Source organism: Mustela nivalis (assembly GCF_964662115.1).
Source record: "Mustela nivalis genome assembly, chromosome: 8".
Lineage (NCBI taxonomy): Eukaryota > Metazoa > Chordata > Mammalia > Carnivora > Mustelidae > Mustela > Mustela nivalis.
The window spans coordinates 13,675,987-13,701,136 of NC_139027.1; the positions used below are offsets into that span (position 1 = coordinate 13,675,987).

Consider the following 25,150-nt stretch of genomic DNA (forward strand, 5'->3'; position numbering starts at 1 on the left):
TACCCAGTTCATCACAAACGCTTTTGTCCTCATCACCATGCTGTTCCGTCCCTCCATGGGTTAAAGTGGCAGCACAGGGACATTAGGGAGGTGGACAGTCTTGGGGTTCTTTCCCTTCCGAGTCTTCCTGTGAGCATTGTCTGTATATTTATGGGTGTGCTCCCTGGTCCCTGCACTGGCCAGGCTTTCTTCAAGGTCACCCTGGGGACCCAGCTGTGTGGGGTGTCCTACAGGGGTGGCCTACAGCAAAAAACCTGAGGAGAACCTGGGGTATAGACGCAAGAGCTCAGAAAGTGCTGCTCTGGGGTCAAGGGGAGGAAGGGGGTCCTGTTTATTCCTAGGAAATGAAACCCCCAGAATTCCCAGCCTGCTGTGCTGCCTTTCAAGCATAGTCTGATGGCAGAATTTAGACTTTTGGGTCACTAGTTATAGCCCATTGATGTTTCAAGGACACAAGTGTAAGTCATACTTTTAAGGTCTTGAGAATGGAGAAACATTTGTCCTTCAGTGTGCAGTTGCCTGAGCTGTCCTTCCCGGAACTGTCCCTGGTTACCCCTTCCACCACCCCCACAGCAGGGTACAGGTCCCTCCCTACTTTGGGTTCCCGCTTCACCCCATGGTGACCTCTGCCTCTGCATTTATTACATCATATTGAAATGATGTGCTTGCTTTTCTGGTTTCCTCAACGAATTATAAGCTTTTAGAGGTAGGGATCCTGCTCGTATGACCAGTTTTGGTGATCCCATCTGTCCTTGTGACCTACGGGCTTAGCAAAGCATCTGGCAGGTGTTCAGTCAATGTTTGTGGAATGAATTAAGGCATATCCAAACTCTAGGGAGCCAAGAAGCCATGACAGAGGTAAAGAGGGTCCACTGGACCTGCAGAATCCAAGAGGCTTCAAGCCAAGAAGATACAAAGATAGATCATAATAACAGCTTTGCAGGAAATCTGTGAGTCCCTATACAGGCATTAAGCATTCCTTAGACGGTGTTTCACCCAATTCCCCTATAACCCTATGAGGTTGATAGTATAACCCAACTGCTTCCATGTAGGAATACAGCCCTAAGAAGATCTTCATCAGAGACACTCTCTACAGAACTCCTGCTCCTGCCTGGAGTAATACCTGAGGCTTGACGGGTTTCTGTTTCTGAGCATTTTCAGAAAGACGGGGAGGATAAGAGAACACTGCTGTTCATTGCATGCCCACCTTGGATCGGGGTCTGGGCTGGGTGCACACCACACACCCATTTTCATTTATGCTTTTAGGAATCCTGAGGGCACTCTATTGTCATCCATAAGAATTTAACAAATGAAGAAACCAAGATTTAGGAGATGAGAAAAAGTGGCAATGAGCTCAGGCCACAGGCAGGTCCACAGAACCTGATATATAGCTGGCACTTGGTAAATACGTATTGAATTAAACGGCCTGGAATTAAACTGAATATTCCCTACCCACGACATCAAATTCTATTTTAGGGTGCCTTGTTTCGGCAGGCCTGGCAGAGTAGCGCCCTCAATCTGTCTTTAAAAGGCTGCAATGAGCCCCAGGAGCCATTTGGAGAAGTGGGAGCAAGAAGTGGTACCTCCCACATGAATGACTGTGTGCGGTGGTCATGGATTTGGGTTGGGGCTATGGCCCGTAGGCCGCAAAATATCATCAGCCTTGTAAAGGGAGATGTATTTATGCAAAAGTCTTGCCAGTTGGACTGCACAGGGCTCTTTTCTCCCAGAACACCTTAGCAAGGCAGTTCTGGTGGTAGCAAGGGTGGCTGTGAGCCAGCTTCGAGCTGTGTGCAGCCCCCCACCCCGAACATAATTGGAATGTTATTTATTATATTTGACATAGCAGCCTATGGCACTTGGATGCCTGGGTCTCCAGCAGTGGTCCAGAGAGGAACGGGGTAATCATGTTAAATAACTGAGGATAATTTGCTTTTTTAAAAAAATGTGCATATTGGTTGTCTCTTGCCTAGAAATATCTCTCAGTGAGGGAATGATAATTTTGGATTTCTGTAGCTAGCTTGGAAACTAGTCCTTATAACATTTGCAGTTGGTGGCAGCAAAAGTCTGTGTAGTTTAATATCACCAGATTTAATATTTTAATTGGAACATGAGCTAGACATTCCAGTGCATGAATCTCCCTGAGAACCTTGCCATCCCCTTATTCACTCAAGTAATCCAGTCATGGAGTTGTTTTATAGTCAACAAGAAAGTCAACTGGAGGTCCCACCCTTTGGACTATTTTTCTCTTCTCTTGAGTATGTCAAAATGTTATAAATGTCAGTTATTCCCATTCTCATGGCTCCAGCGGACTCAGTAATCAGTAACTTCCCCAGCTGCATAACAAATGCAAGAGAGAGGAGAGCTTAAGAACTTGAAAGCAGTTACAGCCAGAACAGTTCACCCCTTTTGTTTCTGCACGTCTTGTGCAAAAGTCCTTCCCTGCTACTGTTCCCTGGGCGCCAGAGTCTACTTCCCGCTTAGAAGCAAGCAACAGCTTGCAGCAAGCTTTTGTTGACACAAATTCCATGTTGCCTGGTGCTTTTGTTTGTTTCACACATAATTCACATTTTTCTATCTTACATGCATTTTTCATGGCCGGTCCTGAAGCAATGTCCTGGCTTCCATCTGAGACTCCCCGTCTGGGGTCAAAGCCCTTGCAGATAACTGGGTTAAGGGTGTTGATGGAACACTCAGCAGGATGGAGCTGACATATTAGAAACTATTATCCTGCAACACAGAGATTAAGAATCACCTTAGATCAGACTCTAATCCAAACAAAAAAAAAAAATGAGCAATTGCTCAGGTAGCCCAATCTTAAGGACACAACAGAGAATCAAATGTGCTGCTTTTCTATTCTTTTCTAAAAGAGTTTTTAGAAAACTCAGAGTGGGATACAGAGGGAAAGTGTCAGTTTTGATTGAGTCTTGGATGGGACTCCAAGGGAAGAAGGAGAAAGGGAGGACAGAGAACAGGAGTAGGGGACACACTGGGTATCATCAATGGCACAAATGGCATTTGTAAGACTTGCCAAAACTTCTTCAACCATTAAGGAAATGCCCTGAAATTGAAGACCACTTTTCTATCTCCCAGCTCAAGGATGCTTGAAGAGAACTTCTAAATATAGCTTTTTTACTTACAGCACTGACTTCAAAGAAGTTAAGAATGCCAAGACTAAAAGAATCCTTAGAAAGACTTATTCCAACTTTCTTCATAATGCAGGGCTCTATTCTGCAGCATCTCCAACAACACAGACACTCCATTAATAGTGGAGTGTCTATGTAAACTCACTGTTTCACAAGGTTGTTCATTTCCTTATTCAACACTCCTTTGTGACCAAGTTCCTCCTTCCACTTAGACAAAGCACAAGATTCTGTTTCCCATCAATGAGTGTATATTCTACCTTAAAGTCACAAGGAACAAATCCCTTCCTTTGAACGTGGCTAGATTGCATGATGGTTATCAGAGTAGGTTTTGCACTCATTCTGTCCTGAGTTCAAACCCCATCTCTGCCACTTATGTAACTTTGAACAAGTTATGTCAGTTCTCTAATTTTTAATTCATCTGAAATATGAGCACAATAGCTGGATCTGCCCCTTTAGTCAGGCTTGCTTATGAGAGGGATGATGGTAGCAGGACCACATGGCAGAAAAGAAGTACCAAAGCATGAATCAGGAGATCTGTGTTTTGCCCTAAGTGGTCTGTGTGACCCACGCAAGGCTTCCTACAACTCAATCCTCCCTTTTCTAAAATGTCACTCATAACACTTGCCCTGCCTATTAGCATCTGGGTGCTATTGTTGAGACTGAATGCAAGCATGTGACTTGGACATCCGTGACCTGTAGACCTATGGTACAGCAACAGTGCAGGAAAACATTCGGTACCCAATGACAAAACTGTGCCTGTGTTATCTGAATGAAAGATTAGGAATTGTGGGTTGAAGAGGCTTTCTAGATGATGTTTACAATTCAGTAGGCTATCTGGAAGAACAAAGTCCATAGAAGCAGCAGGCCTGTGCTGGAGCTCCTGGAGAAGGAGCTGAGGTGTAGGGAAGGATTTAGGTGTTACCTGTTATTTAAAAAAAAAAAAAAAAAAACTAGAAAGGCAAGAGTGATGGGAAGAGCACATCACTGGGCTCCAGAAAGTGTATAGTGCTTGTCTCTGGGATGCTGATCAAAGGAACTTCAAGCAGAGGTGAGCAAAGAAGGCCCTGGTATTCTGAGAGACGGGGCTGCTTCTCAGTCAGCTTCCTTCACCTTGCTCTGATTGCCCAAGATTCACTTGTTCTTCAAGACCAAACCCTAAGTGAATCTTCCCCCAGAAAGTCTTCCCTCAAGTCTGGAACAATGAGGACTCTACCTCTTTTCTAAAACTTAAGCCATAAGAAACTTAAGTGTAGAAAACAAACTGAGAGTTGATGGAGGGATGTGGGTGGGGGCTGGGCTAGATGGATGATGGGGATTAAGGAGGGCACTTGTGGTAATGAGCATGGGCTGTTGTATGGAAGTGATGAATCACTGAATTCTACTCCTGAAGCCAATTTTACCATGTATGTTAACTAACTAGAATTAAAATTTTAAAAATTGAAATAAACAAATAAATAAAATTTCTAGAAGAATCGTAAATCTGTATGAGTCATCTAGTAATTATGAGTCTAAAAAATAACTTCTGGACAATGTACCTATTTCCATCTTAAAACAAGGTTATTGTTAAGGTAACATTTTACAGGTAGAATATATTAGGTTCTGCTACTCAGCCACCTATCATCCCCCGGGAGCATACATCAAATGTTACATAAAAGGGGGTTCCTGCTCATCTCCTTCCTGTTTCAAGCTCTTTACCCCGACTTCTAGTCTTGCTTAAATGTCTGAAATAGTGGCCAGCATCCTTTGCCTACTTTCTTGCTCTTCCCCCCACTTCTCCTTGGCAGCTCTTCTGCCAGTACACTGCCTCATGGAAAGATTTTCTACCAAGCTGGCTCAGGAAGACCCCAAAAATTTGGAAAGAAACCATGGGGTCCATTCTGTGCCTCTCCTTTATCTTCTCCCATGCTCATAGCAGAGCATTCCTCAAGCTTGTCACTTCATAAAAACTGATAAGTTTAATTCACCTTTAAAGAAAATGGCAAAATGGTCAGTGGAAGGAGCACTGTGTATGAGAATGGGTTGAAGAAATGATCCATCAATGGCTTTCCCTCAGTTACAAGAATGGGTCTCACACATGGCAGGTCTCAATAAATATCTGTTGGATAAACTCTGGAGAACCAAAGCAAAATGAGGAAGTATTGAACCCCCCCCCCCAAATGGAAAAGTGTGTAGGGCAAAACTAGAAGAAGAAGCACTTGCTGACAACGGAAAAATATTTCGTTAGACAGAACCTCTGCTGTTAAATTCCAGCTTGAGCTCATAATGCAACGTATGGCGGTTAACTCTCCTCCAACCTCCTGAATCTCAGTCCTCCATGACAAAGACCCTCCTCACACCGAGCTGTCCACAGCACATCAGGAAGGTTGCCAGTGGAGGTCAATAGAAGTTACCATGGCTGACCATCACTTCTGTACCACCGTCCACCCTCCCTTAGCCTAGGTCCAGATATTTCCCCAGGAACGCTTTCAGAACAGCAGACTCTGACCCAGTCAAAAGTCAATTTGCTTGAGCTCAGTTATGAGTTGGCATTGGAAGACTCCTGTCCAGAGAGGTAGGGGTTTATCATAATGGGAACTGGGATGGATGAACAGCTCAAAGGACAAGAAGACACATAGGGCAGTGGATAATCTCTACCCTCAAAAGCTACAGTCATTCTGAGAAGCCCAGCACCCTATTTACCCTTAGTCATCATTGTGCCTACATTCCCAGCCCTGATATGCCTCTTTCAGATCTGTTCTTTTCTCATTTGTGTGTACCTATCACACACGGACCTCCTACACAAATGCCAAGCTCATGTTTTTGTTTCTCCTTATAACAATTATTTAAGAAGTGCCTTCTATGTGCATGACATAGCACTAAGTACTTCTCATATTTTGTATCAGTCATTGCATCAGTGACGGTAAGATGACTATTGTTATCTCCATTGCACTACTAAGGAAACTTAAACACAGAGGAGCTAAGTCACTTGGCCAAGGTCACACAGATCATATAAAATTAGATTAAAATCCACATTTTCTGAAGACCGGTGTTCTTTTCTTTGTATCATACTTACCTTTAGCAAGTGTATAATAACTTAAGAATTTAAGATAATAGTTCTTAATTATGAATAATTATGAGTGATGAATCCTATAGTAGGGAAGACATATGATTTAGATATTATATCCAACTCATTAATATACCATTAATATAAATCATTAATATATCTTAATATATTTTAGTCCTGATGCTAAATATGAAATATGTTTCTATTTTGTATCTTGCCAATTATTCATTTGTCCTAGCAACATTTCTGACATTGTTTCTTTCCAAACATCTGCTGAAAGATACCTTTAATGCTTTCCATCTATTTCTAACCCCCCTCCCCAAGCCGGTACAACATTACTCTTTCCTTCTCCCAGTTGTAGCCCACGGGACATGTACGCAGCCTCAGTGGTGGTAATCCATACATATTAGGGGTTCTATGAGTTTTTTCTTAAGTTCTAAATAGCACAAATTTGGACTTAGTGAAAATAGAACCCGTAGTTATAACCAACACATACCATCTTGGGAAAGAGCAGAGTTTCCGGGGAGTTAAGATGAGATCATGCAGGTGGAATATTTGGATCTCTACTTCAATCAGTTTTGACATGAATCTGGGAATAAGTGGCTATTCTCTGGCCCGATCATCTGGCCTACAATCTAGTGGGTTTCGGATATGTGCAATTTGGGCTGAAACAATCCAATGTGTCCAATAAAAATAAGAGCTTAAAATGGGAGACACTGACATCAAGTAGTGTGAAAACATGCTCTGTTCCAATAAAGACAGCTGAAAAATTCCCCCTTTTGTAACACTGAGCACAAGTGATGACATATTTGGTCTCACACTGAATTCATGAAAACAGAGATTTTTTTGCAGAGCATGAAACATCACTCGGTGTCCTCTTCCAGCAACAAATACTAGCATTTCACAACAGGTGAACTTTGGAAACTTAAGAGGTCAGTGGGAGAGGACAATTTTTCTAAGAACTGAGTTTTGGGGTCCTTCTCAGTGTTCACCTCAGAACCTTCTGAAGGCCAGTTTATTCTTCTCTATTGTTTCTGCCTGTTGCAAATTAAGTTTGAAATACCTTCTCCTGACATGTGGCATTTCACCTTGGTGCTCTTTCCCCATGGAAAAGTCTTGCCCATCTGTTTTGAGGCAAATTGGCATCAGAATCTGATTCCTCTTGGAAACTTTAGGACAGGACTGGTCATCAAGGCACATTAATCTCAACTAAAACTGCAACTGGACGCATGCGTCAAGTCCCTCACTGCCTGGTATGCAAGTGTTCTCCCCATGCATGCTGCAGTCCTCTGGTTTGCTCCCCCTTCCCTGCACCCCCCAAACCCCCCATCTTGCTGCTGGGCAAGAGCCCTTAGCTTGTTTGCATATTTAAGTCTACATGGGTTCTTTTTTAGCATTTGTTTTTCTTGGCATTTCAAGGCATGATGTCCATTTTTGTTATGCCCTTGACAGACCGAATCCTAGTGCCAACAGGCCACAGTGAAATGAACACTTTACATTTATAGAAGAAATTCGGAATATATTTTCTGCAAAGCCTAGAAATTTCATCACCTGGTGAAATACTGCAGGCAGGACAGTGGGCTTCCACTGTACTTGTGTGACCCTCAGAACTGGCCCTGATCTTTGACTCTCTCTCTTTCTCTCCCTCCCCAACCTGCACATACACACACAACGCACAGCTAATTAAACTCTGTTAAAAATGCCTGTTTAACCTCCATAACACAGCCACAAGCCTAGACCCTGAGTTTTGAGCACTGAAGACTAGCAGTTATCTTTAAACAGTTCTAAAAGTCTCAGAGCCCCAGTCATTTCAACTCTGCCTATATAAAACATGGCCTAGGTTAGCTACACTCAGTTCTTTCTTTACAGATAGACAAATTTTCCCTAAAGATGAAAGGTTTGGGGGGATTTGGGGCTCAGCAGTACATGTATTTTCTCACCAAAATATCTTACCTCCTGACAATTCTGAGACATGAAAGACTGCTCCCATACCCAGTTGTCAAATAACCATGAGTGAATACAACATGGCACCCATGAGACACCATGAGATGCCACCCTGCCTGTGCTTGAAAGCTACAAGTCCCCACAAGGAACATGAGTCGAACCTTTTGCTCTTAGGAGACTATATCTATTTGAGAAGGGAAATCTTAATACACCTAAAACAATCAGTGTACATTCTGTGTTCCACTTATATTCATAACCATGTTTGGTTACATTTTCCAAATTTCTTTGATTATGGAATATATTATAAAAACTCACAGAGGATAGTTCTGATCAGGTGGGGCCACATGGGGATTTCAGACATGCCAGTATTGTGCTCTTTTGTAATCTAGGTGGGCACCACTTGTGTACTTGCTCTCTATCAGTTGGTTAAAATGTACATATACCTGCTCCAAAGTCCTCAAAATCATCTACAATGGTCTGAGAGCTGAGATATAACTGACTTTGTGTCACCCAACACTGTCAGATTTATCTCCCCCAAATGCAGTTTTTTTCCTACTACAGCCTGTGGAAGGGCTGAGGTGGGCTCTCTCTTGCTCAGGATATTACCAAGTTCCAGCTTCTCTGAAAGACATCTTGAAGGCATGACTTCACATCTGTAATAGTTAATTTTATTTGTCAACTTAGAGCGTGTTTTGAATGAAATTACTTGAATCACTAAACTTCAAGCTAGCATATTTTTCTCTGTCATATGGATGGGCCCCATCAAATCACTGGATGGTATGACCAGAACAAACAGAGATCAGCCTCCCCAAGCAAGAGGGAATCTTCCAGCAAACTGCCTTTGGACATCAATGGTTCTCTTGGGTCTCCTCCGGCTGGTCCACAGTGAAGATGGACTAACAGTCTCCATAACCTCACAAGCCAATTCTTTATGATATCTCTCCATCTCCCCCTTCCCCTCTCTTTTTTCCCTCTTTCTCCATGAAAATATATATGTGTGTGTCCTCTATTTGGTTTCTCTGGAGAACCCTGACTGATAGGACATTCATTGCTACATACTAAATTATACCAAAACGCAGAGGCTTAAACTACAATTACTGTCACACAGCTACTGTGGGTCAGAAGTCTGGGCACAGTGTCTTCAGGGTCCCCTGCTTCAGAGTTTCTCATGGGTTGCAATCATGGTCTCTGCCAAGACTGCAGTCTCATCTGAATGCCTGCCTGGGGAGGGACCTGCTTCCTAGCTCCTTCGCATGGTTATCGGCAGAATTCAGTTGCTTGTCCCTACTGCAATGAGGGAGTCAAGTTATTTGTTGGCTGTTGGCCAGAGGTGACCCTCACTTCCTAGTCATACGGTCCTTTCCACAGGATGGGTCATGACATGGCAGCCTGTTTGATCAGATCAAGATTACAAGAGAAGCCAGAGAGAGAGGGCTAGCAAGAAGCACATCACAGTCTTTATAACTCAGTCATGAATATGACATCCCACCACTTTTGCCACATTCTATTTGTTAAAAGCAAGTCACCAGGTCCAGCCTAGTTTGAGGGAAAGGGCATGAATTCCAGGAGTCAGGAATCACCAGGAGCCATGCCAGAAGCCCTCTACTGCATCCATCCGAACCCCTCTTTCTCTATTTTTTGGCATGAACACTCAATGCAGCCTTGAGAACTCTCAACTGGCACTCAACACAACCTTTGCCTCTGTCAGCCTATTATTCTACCTACAAAGCTCTTCTTTGTTTCTTCCTAGCAAATTGTACCCACAGCTCTGGATATGTATTTCAAAAGTTGTCAGTTATCTCATACATGTAAACACTTTGACTTTAAAACATATACCTGTACCTTTCTACAATTGTGCTTCAAACTTCAGAAGATGTGCAGGTTCAGTCTAACAAGCCGTCATTAATTTCGTCAGAGGAAATGTCACTGGTTCTAACTTGATTAGACCATCGCTGCCAGGCAATGTGGGCAGTTTGCTGGGGAAGCATCTGGAACCAGAGAAATAGCCATCCTTATCAAATTTCCATCGCTAAAACCATAATGGTAGAAACACAAGTCTGATTTCATTTGAAGGGAAACATTTTCAACCCTCAAGAGAATGGCGGGTTTTAGATTCTGGGTTCCGCTTCAGGGCGGCAGTTGTGTTTTCTTATTGCCTCCCTTCCAGTCCATGGAGGTTGGGTCCTTTTCAAAGAGAACAGTATTTGAGGCTGGTTTGCTGTATGGCCAGGGATTTGCTCGCCACCTCATCACAAAGGTATTTATCCTTCTGAGTAAAGTGAAAAAATGAAATGGTACCAAATTATGCTTGCCAAAGAAAGCTTAAAAATCCAAATGAAGGGTCAGACATATGTGATTGCTATAATCCACAGATTTCTCTCAATCCAATAGAGAGAGAGAGGAAGAGCGAGAGAGAGACACCGAGTGGTAAATATTCAAGCTCCTAGTGTCAGGCTTTTAAAATAAAGTTCAGGGAACTAACAGTTTAATGTAGGGAAGTTAATTTTATTGCTGTTATTCACAACATCCTCCTTCCCTTTGTTTTTCTCAGGTTTATCAATTGGTCTACTTCGATGTCATCTTTCCAGATGAATAGAGGGTACAGAAATCACATGAGCCATCACTTTCAATAACAAGCTTGGACACCAGACCTCAAAAGAAAATGAGAATTCGGGGACACACATGCGCACAGATGCTCGCACAGCATTTTTCAACACGAAGGTATAAAGGTATGTATGGAGGAGTGAGAAGGATTCATGAACACTGACAGAATGAAGCAAGCAGCTGAGGCAATTTCTTTGGCTCAAGCAAAGTTTGAGATTATTTTTTTGGCAAGAATTACATCTTTAGGGATGCCTTAAAAAAAAATAAGAGAGCTACAGAAAGAATTAACTCTTCAGTTGCTTCAGAAACCTTCTCTGAGTTGTGGACCCATTTGGCACGTCATAGGGTTAAGATGGCAGTGGGGTGGTGGGTGAGGACTGCAGAAGTGAGGAAACCAATCCTACCACTGTGGAGAAAGGTACCATGTTTATCACCAGTGTAAATAAAGCCCAATGACGACCAAGTACAGACAGCACTGACATTCATTATTTTCTCTCTACCTAAAATGGAAACCACTCAGATGTAGACTGGGGAAGCCAACTGGATAGGAAGAGCAGTGGGGAAAAAAGGTTGGTGACAGGCTATGATGTAAATAGACTTGTTGAAAAATCGTTTTGTCTTAGTCCTAAAGCCTGATTAGTTCTAGCATATTGAAATTTTTATAACTCCAGTGTGCAACCAAGAAGTAGTTCTGCATGTAATCTCGTCTTAATAATAGCGGCTAAGGGACTGTTAGATGAAAATTATGAGTGAAAAAGGTATAGATTCAGAAACAGCTGGTAGGAGGGATTACACAAAACCCTTCCTGCCCCTTCCCTTCAAAGATGGCTTCACACAAACCTAGGTCACCACATTTTTCTGGTGTTTCTTCATCTCTTTTCCTGAGAGAATTATAAAAGTAAGATCAGCATATTAAAATGGGTAAATAGGAGTCTTTTCTTCGAGATGTTATAAGTGGTTCTTTGCATATTGGTTATTAGAGTAGTTAGTCGTTGCAAAAGAAAGGCTAGTAAATCACTTCCTGCAAAACTTCCTAGGGTATCAGACAAGCCCTGAGAAACTATTTATCCCAAGATAAAACACGCAGGATTGGGAAGTGCCATGCACAGAATGAGGATGAAATTCTGGAGGTGCTGATACTAGTTAAGTATCTGTGAGAAAGGTATGCCATTATAGCTATTCATTTACATTTTTATGAAATGTGGCTGCAATTTCATATCTATTATATTCTTGTGCTTTAGTATTAAATCCAATCAGAATTAAAAACAAAAAGAAATCGGTGGCATTTCCTACTTGACCCAGCGATGAGAAGGGGTGTAGGTAAAAATCAATAACATTTTTAAAAAACCAAATCAATCATCCAATAATCAACTGTCTTATGTTGAACAGTTATTATGAGCCTCGCAGAGGGTGTAGCAATTGAAATACAAATACTATTTCATTTAATACTCACAAAAAGACATGAAAAACTTGTTGTATCTGTCTCATTTTACAGATGAGAAAACTCAGCTTTGGCCAAGTCAATGGTTTCATCAAGGATTCCCAGCTGCTGACTGCAGTACTGAGGTAGGAACCAAACTCTCTTGAGGGCCAATTCCTCCTAGCAGCCGTCCAGGGAAGACTAAAGCCAGGGTGCGTAGCCTCAACGTGATGCTCCTAGAAGTAGAGATTTATGAAGTCCTTGAAATTATATATATAATGGGGATAGATGATGACTGGCATTTGGTTTTATGTGTTCTTACTTATTACAACCAAAATTTCCCTATTTTTTTAGTATTTACATGGATTCCTTATACTGTTTTGTTCTGTTTTGCTCTGTTACTGGTTCATGAAATCTAAAATTCTTAGCACTGCTGATTCAAAGAGACATAGTGTTTTCTAAATAATAAGAATTAGGCACAATGGTAGGCTACAAAAATAGCTAAAATCCTCCATTCTTCTCTGTATCCACATCAGTTTGTCTTTATGGTGTGACTTTGTAATTCCTCTCAATGAAGGCTAGAGGTTATCTCCCCTCCCCCATGGATCCGCTGGGTCTGATTTGGCCACACGTGCTGTGGAAATAATTGGTGTGCCAGTTCCCAGTTCAGGTCTCAAGAGACTGTGGTTACTTCTACTTTGTCTCTTAGAAACTGCAACCACCATATGAACAAGCTCAAGCCTACAGGAGAAGAGAAACCAAGTGCCCACATGCCTCCACCACCCCAACCACCAGCGACCAGTTATCCCCCAGAAATGGAACCATCCTGACTACATGTGAGTGAGCCCAGCCCAAATCACCAGCCCACAGGATCAGCAGGTAAGTAAATGGGTGTTGCTTTAAGCCTCTAAGTTTTGGGCTGGTTTGTTCCATTGGAAGGTCTAACTGATACAAGCACATTTAGATAGCATTAGATAGAAATTGGAACAGATACAAGATAATCTTGTCATTCATCAGAACTCTGAAGCCAATCTTGGATTAATTCCTTAACATATACATAAAAGGTCATTTTGCAATCATCTTTTCTGATCTTATTTAAATGTTGAAGAGATTTAGATACACATTGTTTTGAGAATTATACAAGCTCACACATCTAATTATTGGTGGAAATAAGTCTAGAAATCTCAAACAATAGAACTATTGCTCCACATGCCCTAAGTGCACTAACAGTGTCTATCAGTCTTTAAGTGACATTCATCTGACACTGTGTGTGGTACCATCAATTACTTCTATAATAAATGAGGAATAAATGAGGCTCCAGGAGATGTGTTTTGATGATCTGATGAAAGGAACAGAAACTCCACTCCTCATGGGCCAACCTACCCCCATTTTAATTGAGAAATATTTTAGATTGTCAGTCTACCAGAGTAGCTAGGAGCTGGCAGACCCCAGTCTGGTGAACATGGGTTCCTAGTCCTCTCTGTGCTTGTTATGGCCCTGGAACAAGTCCCTTTCCCACTCAGCAGTTCAGATTCCTCATCTGTGAGGTAAGGGGGCTGGACGCTGAACTTTATGGCCCTCCCCATTCCAGCAGCATCTCAGGCCTTTAATCTGGTCACTCAAGGCTTGGAAATGAAGCCCCAAAGATAAATGCATTAAAACTCTCTGGAGACAGAAAACCTGGTATCAACTTTAGTAAAGTTTAGCCTGCTGCTTTTCTGAAATCCAAACAAAAGAAAATTTGGTTTACAGGTGTTATTGTTATGGGTTACTGTAGGTTATTCTTCTAGAAATAAGATTTCTACATCTTTTTTCACTAAGGTTGCCTTTGTGCACACTAGGATCGTGGTTTTCCATGGTCAGTCATTAAACGGATTCTGCGACTTGAGTTAAAGTGTATTCAAGGATCCACATGGAAATAAAACCAGGCACATTGCAACCTCTATTGTGATATTTATCACTGATGGCGCTCACGTGACTGCAGAGCGCCATAAAACTCTGGAGGGGTTGCCTTCGCTTAATGGCGTCCTTCCCTTTCACTCACCAGCCACTTCTTATTGCAAACAGCTGCTTGGAAACGAAAAAACATTTTCTATTTCCAAGGGACATTGTTGGCTCTCAAAGTACTTTACTCATTTTATTTAACAAATGTTTAAGTTTAATCAAATTTCTAATTCCAAAAATGAGCCGATCTTGCATTTTGAATCACTAGCTCATGAGACCTGTACATTTCAAACAGTATAAAAGGAATCAAATTCAAGAGCCAAAAAAAGAGAAGGAAAGAAAAAAAAAAAAAAGTGAAGTCTGTGGCTTCTATGGCGTTAGCTCACTCCTGTGATGTTTCTGCCACCCCCTTGACCAGCTGGCTTCTGCCCAGGCACCGATTCTGAGGGGACCAAAGACCCGGCTTATAATGAAGGCTTCCCTGAGATCTGATAGAAAGTTCATTTCAAATAACCTAGGGAAACTGCATCAGCACCAAAGTAAGGGAGGAAAACAAGCATCATATAAACTTTATTAGCACTCTTTATAATGAAATAAACTAGGCTTACACTTCTTTTGGAGGGGAAAATGATGAACCCAAAAAACGTACCGTAGTTTTACTTACTAACGTGCACTTGTAAAATGCATGGCCTGCTGCTTTACAGGCAGTAGCATATAAAATACTTTTTCCAGATGTGGATTCATAATTCTCCAAAGACTATAATAGTTATCATAAGATTTATGGAGGATAATTATTAATCACATTTTTTTCTCTTTTAGAGATCTGTTTAGTAAGATGAAAGAGAACTTTAAAACGTCATTTAAACCAAATGTAGATGGCATAATATCAAGTTACTCCTTTTGTTCAAATTATTTTTAATGACTTTATTTGTTTTACGGCCTCCGCAAGTCCGTACCAACTTGGTGGTAATGATCTATTCAGGAAATCTCTTAAGATTTTAAAAGTAAAAGAGCATGGAGCTATTTTAAAAATTAAATGAACTGAACTGTGTGAGTTGATTAGTGTTCATTTATTTGAGGGACATGGGAGCTACTAAAGCTCATTTTTTATAAGATCTGGAGGAGACAAATCTTGTGAAAACCCTAGCACACCAAACATTCGGGCAGCTTCCTCAACAGAACCTCAGAAACCCACGTGTGCCTGAAGTGCTACAAGTAACACATTGTTAAATAAAACACACATTTCAAACATGGATCCCTTTAATCTGGCTTAGATTATTAAAAACACAGCTGTGCTAAATCCATATTGACTACCTGAGTCACATGATGAGTACAAAAGTCCAAGCAACCCTCCTTTTGTCATCAGTTTATTTGAACCAGGTTCTGTCTAAAGCTTAACCCTGCCAAAGGAGAGAGGAAAAAAAAAAAAAGTTAGTCGTGAACTTGAAGGGAGCTCATCAGTCCTAAAATAACTCCTCTCATATACCATCCCCCGATCTCCAACCCAGTGCTCCCCTGGCAGAGGTGCTTACACGACAACGGGTGTAGGCCACAACTGAATGAATAGTCAGCATATAGACTCGCCTCCCTTCTTCCATCCAGACACTAACAACAGCCCCCAGACTTTCCTCACCTCTAACAGAAGTATAGTAACACTTACTTCGCAAGTTATCAGACGTGCTAAAATAAAAGGATGCGTGTGATTCATCTATATCCTGGCGTGTAGTCAGTACTCAACAAAGAGGAGCTACTCTCATGATCACGTGTGTAAGCGTGTGAGAAATTTGTCTTCATTTTGGAAGAGCAATACGTATTGCTCACGTAGTATTTATGGACAGATGGGAAAATAAAAGGCAGAAAATTAACAGAAACCTTTGAGTCATTACCATGTATACTCCAGTATTCTAGGCTTTGTAAGGGGCAACCAAATACATGGTGGGGTGGGAGGAGTTTATGTGCCAATGTGTTGAAAATGTCAGCAGCATTTTAAAGTGCCAGCAATATGAGACCCTGAGACCAAAGGCAGACCTGGGTGTAAGTGCAATTGCCACGTGAAGGGGACTGGCAGCATCTCTTGAAATTCAGAAAAAGGGTTGAGAATGGATGGGCAAGCTATGAAGACTTCACCCAAGATGAACCTGAGCATAAGAAGGTAGGGTGTCTAGCAGAAAGGAACTCAGGAGCTTCTGATATTATCTAAGTGAAGCAGGTGCAGCTGAGGAACTTGAGCAGCGAGCTGGTGAGGCCGGGAGAAATGGCTCTGAGAACCAGGCTCAGCTTCTGTGTGGAGACACCAGACCTCTCTGAAACTCCCCGCAAGTGTGAGGAAGGCTGTGGCTAACATCGGTATCAGTCCCCAGAGGAGGAAATGTTCTACATCTGATGAAGATCAGGGTTCCTAAGGGAACTTGCTTTTCCATGAGAAAGGAGCTCCCCTCTCCTGCAGGGAGCAGCCGGTCAAGAAAGCAGCCCACCCACCACGTCTCATGTATCCCTCAACTGCAACAGTCTCGGTGCTCTTGGCAATTCTCTCTCCATGAATCTGTAGGCCACACAGAACTGTGAGCTCCCTGAGGACAGGAGCTATTTTCTCTCTGTTTCCCCAAGATCGTGGATGGAGTTGTAACCTGGGAATGTCTGTTGAATGGTCTCATTCTTGGCTGGAAGTCCAGTGGTAATGGTGATTGTCCAAAGAAGGTGTTTACATACAAGGTTCTCATCCATGCAGAAAGTGGCACATGGAAAGAGGAAAAGAAGGTGGGAAGAACTGGAGTCCTGAAGTCTACTTGGGAGACAGATTAAAGCATTCTCTCATACCTCCTTAATTAGTCTAAGAGGGCAACCTGGAAGTGCTCACTCCCGGGACTCTTCTTAACCCACAGCCAACTGACCATGGTGGCCTACTCAGTATCAAACCAGACTCCATCTGGATCATTTATCCTCCAGAGGAGGGACCAGACAGAACCAGATCATGAATGAGAGGAAAGGCATCTTGAGCACGTGGCCCAAGAGCCCTGTGCCCTGAGAGTGCACATGGGCCTGACCTCTGCCTGAACCTTATAGTCCACAAAGAAGCATCCTTGGACCATGGGGAAATATGCTCTCCTAATGGGTCAGCTGTCACTGATCTGGAAAGCAAATGAGTGCTCTGTCTGCAGGAGATAATAGACCCTCCCTTGCTAGAGGGAGCAGGGCTGGAAGATGATCTGGGTGTCACCTGGGCAGTACACATGTAGTCACTGATCTACCAACCTGGAGGACCCTGTCCCAAGTATGAGGGAGAAGCTTCCAAATAAACTCAACATCTCTTCCAAGCCATAGCTCCTCCTTTCTTTACAAATGCTTCTTAGCTGAGACATGAATGAAAGCCAGAGGTTGACAGATGTGTAAAACAGTGAAGAAGCCATGTGGGTAGCAGTAAAAGAAGCTTCATGGGATAAGCAAAAAAATACACCAGCTTTATATAGGCAATGCAATACTGGGCCAGACCGCATGGCCCAGAATACATGCATTATAGACTTTCGGAGATGACAGACAGAGCAAGGATTGGGTGGATCCTCTCTAAGGTGGCGGCATGCCATCCTTTCCAGAACAAAATAGTCAAGGAAGAAAACCACTGGACACATCACTATCTCCCTTTTCTAAGCTGGGGCCAGATCATGGCTCTCAGAGGAGTTCACTCTAGTTAACGGGTAGAGAGTTCTGAATGAACGGTCAGCACATGAACTCACCTTCCTTTTACCAGCCTCCTCCATGTCTGGCTCCTCAGGGAAACAACAGTTCACACAAATATGTGACATTTTGTCTCAGGCAGTATTCTTACCCCTTTGCATGAAATAATTCAATTGGGGGTGCCTGGGTGGCTCAGTCAGTTAACTGTCTGCCTTCAGCTCAGGTCATGATCCCAGGGTCCTGGGATCAAGCCCCACATTAGGCTCCTTACTCAGCAGGGAGCCTACTTCTTCCTCTGCCACTCCCCCAGGCTATGCTCATGCTCTCTTCCTCTCTCAAATAAATCAATAACATCTTTTAAAAAAAAATAGAACTAAATTAGCTCACAAGTACCCTGTGGGTTTACACTATTTTTATCCCCACCCCAGAGTCCAAGTACTATGAAGGTTGACAGACACCCTAGTAGGGAAGATGGAGTATCCAAGTGTGTTTACCTTCTATTGGCAAAGGACCCCCTTCTATCTTCCAGGACCCCCAGAGTCTATTTAAAAAAATTTTTTTAAAAAGCTAAGTCTTAGCTCATCTCTGTTGAAATCCAGATAGTCTGTAAAGTTTGAGAGAATAAGTGGCATTTAACTCATTAGCCTGCACCTAAGACCACTGTATACTCTCTTCAGAGGCTTAAAGAACAGAAGTGAGACCAAAGGTGGGAGCTCAGGGCATAAATTTACCATCTGCAGTGAAATGAAATCTGATCCAAGGAGTTTCTACTTTGAAGTCTTCCTGAATCTGTGTGGGTTACAGGTCTGAACATATCACCAGCTTTGACAGGTGGCTTTATTTTTCATTTCAAAGAGGAGAAAAGAAAGGCAAGGAGACCAAGGGAACACATGCACAGTGGAGCTTTGAACATTGCCCTCTGAGCACTCACAGACGCACTCGACTAAGTTTGGGTCACACGTTCAGAAGGGCAGAAGCAGTTGGGCTTTGGTCCATTCCAGACTTTTCCTTCCCCCGTCACAGCACTGTGAAAGCAGCTGCGTCCCAGGTTCTTCCTGCTCTGAGTGCCCACCCTTCTCCTCGGTTCCTACTTGGGCTGCAAACCCGGCCCCCAGTTGAGCCTGTGCTCCTGGGGCTGGGCATCTTCTCTGTGACAGCAGCAGGCAAGAGAGAGCCCAACCGGAGGCGTAGCACTCGTTTCATAGCAAATGACAGCATTTCTAAAGATGAAAACTCAGCTGCCCTTCAAAAGCATCCATTCAGCCTATAGCCTGCTGGTTACAACCCTGAGCCTGTCCAACCAATCACCTTCAATATCCTGAGGCAGGCAGGACCTAGAGGCATGCAGAGAGCCAATAGCTCACTCTGGGTCTATGGCCGTTAACATGTGATTTAAATCCTACCTCCTTCAAAAAGGATTACCTGTTCTTTACTCATGAAAATGCAGCAAAGCAGAGCCTGGGTGTTACCCAGTGCAAATTCAGGCAAACCCAAGCATGCCCTGGTCTCCACAAGCCTCCTCAGCAGGAGGTCCTCAGGAACCCCCTGGAAAAGCTGGTGCTGACCATCACCACATCCTGCATCGTGAGAACCCTTCAGGCAGGGAGGAACAAGAGAGCCTACTCCATGAGGCAGCACACTGGGTGGGAGAAGGAATTTCTTTGGGAAGACTGGATCTGGGGCATGAAATCAGACCAGGTGCATGGACCTATAGGGAAGGTGACACTCATACTGTCTTCTAGCCCAGCTCCCTCTGGGCCAGTCCTGAGTCCTCAAGAGGACAGAGAGGGTGGGTCTCTTCAACAATTGTGTGGCCAGAGCTCCTGTATGAGACGGAGGGCATCAAGGAACATAATTCATGGGTGTCCTCAGCTGAGTGCTGGAGGGCAGGATTTGGCTTTGTATCTTTAATAAATGGCATTTATTTGACATTTTTTTCTGATTACAAAAATAATGCAGGCTCATTACAGAAAAATTGGAGAACATGGAGAAGCATGAAGGAAAATAAAAATCAACCAAAATCCCACCACTCTGGACATTGTGTTTTATTTACCCAAATCTTTCTTTTATACTGTTAATATACTTTTCAGAAATAAAAATACTGTTTTGTAACCTATCTTTTCCTTTAGGAACATTGCAAGAAACGTTTCCCCTGTCAGTCTATATTCTTCTACAACAGGGACTAAGACCCATTCTGTGTACCTGTCATAATTTACTCAGACTTCTTGTTGACCATCAGTTTAGTTCTACTTTTTTATATTATTAATAACACTGAAGTGAACATCCTGTATGTACAACTTGTGTATATCGCTGATTATAGCCTTAGAATAAAATTTTAAAATACAACCATGAGAAAAAAGCATTTGCATTTCTTATTTTCAAGGTTTTTTTACTTGTTCTAATTTTAAATTGACTGGCAAATCCACTTGGGATTTCTCAGTTAATGCCCTTGGCTTCCTGGAGACTAGAGGTGACTCTGTGTCCTGGGTTCTGATGGCAGCACCTGAGGGTACTCTAGGAGTCCAGCTACTGCCAAGAAGAAGCGGTGTTAAATTAATGTGCGATGTCATCATCCAGGGTGGCCCCTTATCTCATCACTGACCCTCTTGAATGTTCTTCTCCAGTTGGTAGTACTGCAAAGTATTTCAGAGCATGGATTTGGGAAGGCCTGGGTTTGGATCTCTGCTTCTCTTATAATTTTGTGACCTTGGGGAAATGACTGCATCTCTTTTCAGTTTCCTCTTAGATTTGTTAGCGCTGTGACTCCTTGCTGAGCACCACCAGCCAGACCCTGCCCGTTTGCAGTTTATGACAGATTGACTTATTTTATGATTGTGATCAAAGCTGATGACTTTGCACTCTATGCTCTCCAGACAGGAGAAAATTTTACTGTATCAGAATTTGCTTGGTGTCGAGAAGTGAAACAGTGATGCGGAATCAGAGAAAGTTAGAGAAAGCACCTTAGGAATCTACTAGTGCGGCTAGTTGAAGTGCAGCTTTGCAACAAGAGAAGCCAAGCCAGAGAGAGGTCAGGATCAGCCCTATTTGTAAATTTCCATCAACAGTCCTTACACTCTGGCTGTTTTCTAGTGGCCTCCTTCACCAGTATTATATAGCTCTCTAAAGCAACAGAGGGAAATGGGAAAAGTAAATGGCACTTCCCATAGAACTTGAAGCATGGAAGGATGTGATGTTTGACCTGCCAAAGGTCTTATGGGAAACAGTGGGAAGTGTGAACAATCCCCAGGGCAAGAGGGACGCGGTCTGTGGGCCATCATTGGCTAGACCTGGCTTTTTATGGGTCCCATCCTGGCTTCATCAGGAGCTGAGGTAGGTTTAGCACAATTGAGCTCTCAGTTTTAAGCACACTGATTGCTACAAACAAAAAGAAAGCTCATTTGTTTAACAGTAGTTTTTGGGGGGGTTTTATGTTTGTTTGTTTTTTTTTAGATTCTATTTATTTATTTGACAGACAGAGATCACAAGTAGGCAGAGAGGCAGGCAGAGAGAGAGAAGGAAGCAGGCTCCCTGCGGAGCAGAGAGCCAGATGCGGGGCTCGATCCCAGGACCCTGAGATCATGACCCGAGCCGAAGGCAGAGGCTTTAAGCCACTGAGCCACCCAGACGCCCCAACAGTAGTTTTTAACTACAAATCCAAAGCATTTAAATCCATCTTTAGAGACACTTTTATTTCTAAACCTAAATTCAAGGGAAAAATTATCACATGGATCTTGACAGCATACATCCCAGTCTTCACCTCTGATCTCTTTTGAGCACAGAAATGCATTCAGTGAAACTGAGAGAACATCCCTCCAATGATCCTATCAATGACTTTTCAAGAATAACTGGAGATTCACAGTGCCCACAATCCTTTCTCCCTGGTGAAGAAGAATCCTGTGGCTCATCCTCATTAAAAACCCCTTTCCTGAAAATAAAATAGGATGAACTCAAAGAGGGAGACAAACCGTAAGAGACTCTTAATGATAGGGAACAAACAGGGTTGCTGGAGGGCAAGTGGGTGGGGAGATGACTGGGTGATGGGCATTAAGGAGGACACGTGATATAATGAACACTGGGTGTTTTATATAACTGATGAATCACTAAACTCTGCCTCTGTAACGTATAATAATATACTATATGTTAATTAAATTGAATTTAAATAAACAATTTAAACAATTAAAAAAATAGATTCATATAAATTAGGCCCTATTTAATATGAAAATGTGAGAAAAATCAATCATGAAATTTGAAGAATCATTCATTGACTGAATCCAACCAGACAACTGTAAAATTAATGATATGAAAAAAAAAATTCCCTTTCCTAGGAAATCAGGGCTAAGACATGCCTCAAGGGCCCACATACTCATTATTCATCCATTCACAACTTTTTCCTAAGGGCTATTCTAAGCCAGAAGCTGGATTAAGGCACTGGCCAACAGAACTGATAAATTACAGATGAAAGAATAAGATAGGACGACAAGAAAAAAGCAAACTGATAAGCTGTAACCATTTTCACCTGTGAATCTCCATATGCTAGAGTTGTAGAAGCAAGGTCCTTTATCCTCTGTGCAACACTGTTGCCTTCACACCAGTGGGAAGCTACTTAGGCTAGGGGTCTAGGTTGTATCTATGTTACCTATAGTTTTGATGGTGCCACTGAGTGTCCAGTAAGTACTTGCTGAGAAAAGGGCTCACATCCTCTCTGAGCCATTAGGTCTTTCCCTAAACCTATGGATGTATTGTCTGACCCCTTCTGGAGCCTCCTTCTGGGGCTAAGACAGCATTTCTTTTCCAAGCCTGACTCCCAGAGCCCCATGTGTCTCTCTGTGTCGCCAGCCCAGTTCATGCCTCCAGCTTTCAGCGAGAAGCAGGAGAAAAGCAGCAAAGTGTGTCTTTCTTTTTCACTTTCAGCTTCACAAAAGAGTTTTAAAATCAATACTGAAATAGGAGCACCTCAGTGGCCCAGTTAGTTAAGTGTCAGACTCTTGATTTTAGCTCAGGTCATGATCTCAGGGTTGTGGGAACAAGTCCCTCAGTGGGCTCCACACTTGGCGTAGGCCCACTTAAGATTATCCTTCACCCTCTGCCCCATAACTCTCTAAAATAAATAAATAAATAGATAGATAGATAGATAAGCAATGAATATTGAAATTACCGATTGAAAGTAATATTTAAGGTAAATACTGAACTCACTAAATTAACAGGATAAAAACCTGATTCTGTTAATGTAGTTCCTCATCCCTCTCTCTCTTTTTTTTTTATATTTTATTTATTTATCTGAGAGAGAGAGAGAGCTCACAAGCAGGGGTAATGGTAAGCAGAGGGAGAGGGAGACACAGATTCCGGCTGAGCACGGAGCCTGATGTGAGATTTGATCCCAGAACCCTGGGATCATGACCTGAGTCAAAGGCAGACATTTAACAAATTGAGCCACCCAGGCACCCCCTCATTCCTATTTTTAAGGAATAAGTTCAAGCCTTTCATTCTGGGCACTCATACCACAGCTAGAATTCTGGAAAAACTTAGGAAAGGCACAATACATAGTATAATTATTCCTAAAACCAAGCCCATAGGAAGAACATCCTTGTGACGCAGAGTAGTGTAAGATGAGCTCATCCAAAGGAAATGGAAAAAATGAGGTACATCAGGAGCCATTCTGGCCTAGCACAAGCTGGCTGGGCTGCCACCAGCATGGAACAGGGGCTCCCATCTACGGGGAGCCCTGCGAGGCCCTGAAACATGAGCGCTACACACATAGTCTCAGAGTCCTCAGTAGCAAACCTACGGGTCATTATTATTCCCTTCCCACAAATGAGGAAACGCGAGATCTGAGAGGCTAGCTTCCATATTTGTAGGTGACAGAGCTGGGATTAAAACCCAAGTCTGGAGGCGCCTGGGTGGCTCAGTCCGTTAAATGACTAACTCTTGGTTTTGGCTCATATCATGATCTCGGGGTCATGAGATCAAGTTCCACTCTCAGCAGGGAGTCTGCTTCAGATTTTGTCTCTCTGTCTGTCTCTCTCTCTCTCTCTCTCAAATAAATAGATAAAATCTTTTAAAAAATTCAAGTCTCCCTGAGTCCATCGCTCAAGATCTTGCTATATTTAACTACTATATTATATTTAACTATATTTAACTACTGCTTTTTTTAATGCATAGGACCAGATCCTTTGATTTCTATAGTCCATTCCCAGTACAATGGGTTGCATCTACTACAAAGCATGCTTTGGTCGTAGTTATTAATGATGCCATCGCACTTCATGAAAATGGTTAAAAACAATCATTACTTTTGATTAAAATGACATGTTTGTCATTTTGTAAATATTATATTATTAATTGCTTCAGCACCTCTATGAGGTAGGCGTGTCCTTGTTTTACAGATGGGCAACCAAAGTTCAGAGAGTTTAATGACTTGTACATCTGTACACCCACCAGTGTTAGGTGGACCCAGCAGGACCCTGAGAGTGAGCCCTGCACAAATGCTGTGCCCTAGGCCTCTCGCTGGCCACACCCTAGGCCCCGCCCTAAGGCCCAGCCCCTACTAAATTCAGTTCTCCTGGTTATGCAGGTTATACTGCTTTCCGTCCTCCTGTCAGATACCGGTGTTCCCCATCCACTGGGAAAGGCTGGCACAGTAAATTAACGAGAACAAGGAGCCCTGAACACAAATACAGCCATAACTCCAAGCCTTGGTGAGAGGCAGCTTCTTCGTGGGCTCTTAGGCTGGAAGCTTCTTGGAGACAGCAGCTGCGAATCAGTTATCACCATACCTCCAACCTTGGCCTTGGCTTGATGCACAGTAGATACATGATACTTCTTGAATGACAAATGAACAAATAATCAATAAACACTTGTGAGTCTGGAGTTCATGATCTTCTTACCTAGTGGTTCCTCTTTCAACTTGTTCTCGGCATTTGGAGAAGAGAGAAAGAACCCCAGGGAACCTTGCTGAGCCCCGGATCAGGCAGAAGGTAAGGGGGCTGTATGCTGCCAGCTCCCCTTCCCAGCCTCCCCCCGCCCCCGACTCTCTGGTCTCCCTGCTTCTTGTTGACTCAGATCCCTGACCCCAGAGATTGCGCTCTGTCCCCCAGGAGGTGACTGGGGAGGTCTTTTACAGTTCCAGGAAACCATTCACCTCCACTTCCCAGTCCCAGATGATTCACTGGGAAAACTGGGCCCTTTTCATCTGGGATCCAGGGGTTGCCACATCCCCTGGAGAATGTTAAGATCCAATTTTATATAAAGAAGGGCTTCTTGTATTTCTTCTTTCTATTTTAGGGAGAAAGAGAAGGAAGATTAATCCCAGTTTTCAACATGGATTGAAAATGGAGTTTTGCCAATTTTCTACATTTTCCCCTGTAGTTCTCTGCCAGCCAA

The 25,150-nt window shown here is 42.8% G+C and overlaps 3 long non-coding RNA genes across 8 annotated transcripts in view; 1 reads left to right on the forward strand and 2 right to left on the reverse strand.

Moving 5' to 3' along the window:
• The first annotated feature begins 716 nt into the window (after nt 1-716).
• Nucleotides 717-24,726, forward strand: LOC309871290. Of its 6 annotated transcripts, XR_014315186.1 has the most exons (6): nt 717-950; nt 10,722-10,862; nt 11,775-11,899; nt 12,233-12,303; nt 12,867-13,036; nt 19,744-19,799. It is a non-coding gene; the product is annotated as an uncharacterized lncRNA (long non-coding RNA). The 6 variants fall into 6 exon arrangements; XR_014315183.1 differs by lacking the exons at nt 11,775-11,899; nt 19,744-19,799 and adding an exon at nt 24,659-24,726; XR_014315184.1 differs by lacking the exons at nt 11,775-11,899; nt 19,744-19,799 and adding an exon at nt 24,342-24,647.
• On the reverse strand, nt 2,105-12,288 carry LOC309871293. Its single transcript, XR_014315193.1, has 3 exons — nt 12,191-12,288; nt 9,976-10,121; nt 2,105-2,730 (listed from the first exon to the last, which is right to left on the reverse strand). It is a non-coding gene; the product is annotated as an uncharacterized lncRNA (long non-coding RNA).
• The window catches only part of LOC309871294, a 31,612-nt gene continuing 18,771 nt past the window's right edge, over nt 12,310-25,150 (reverse strand). The window contains exons 4-5 of the long non-coding RNA XR_014315194.1: nt 15,416-15,501; nt 12,310-12,393 (exon numbers count right to left, since the gene is read on the reverse strand). This is a non-coding gene — a long non-coding RNA (uncharacterized lncRNA). The remainder of the gene's footprint in view (nt 12,394-15,415; nt 15,502-25,150) is intronic.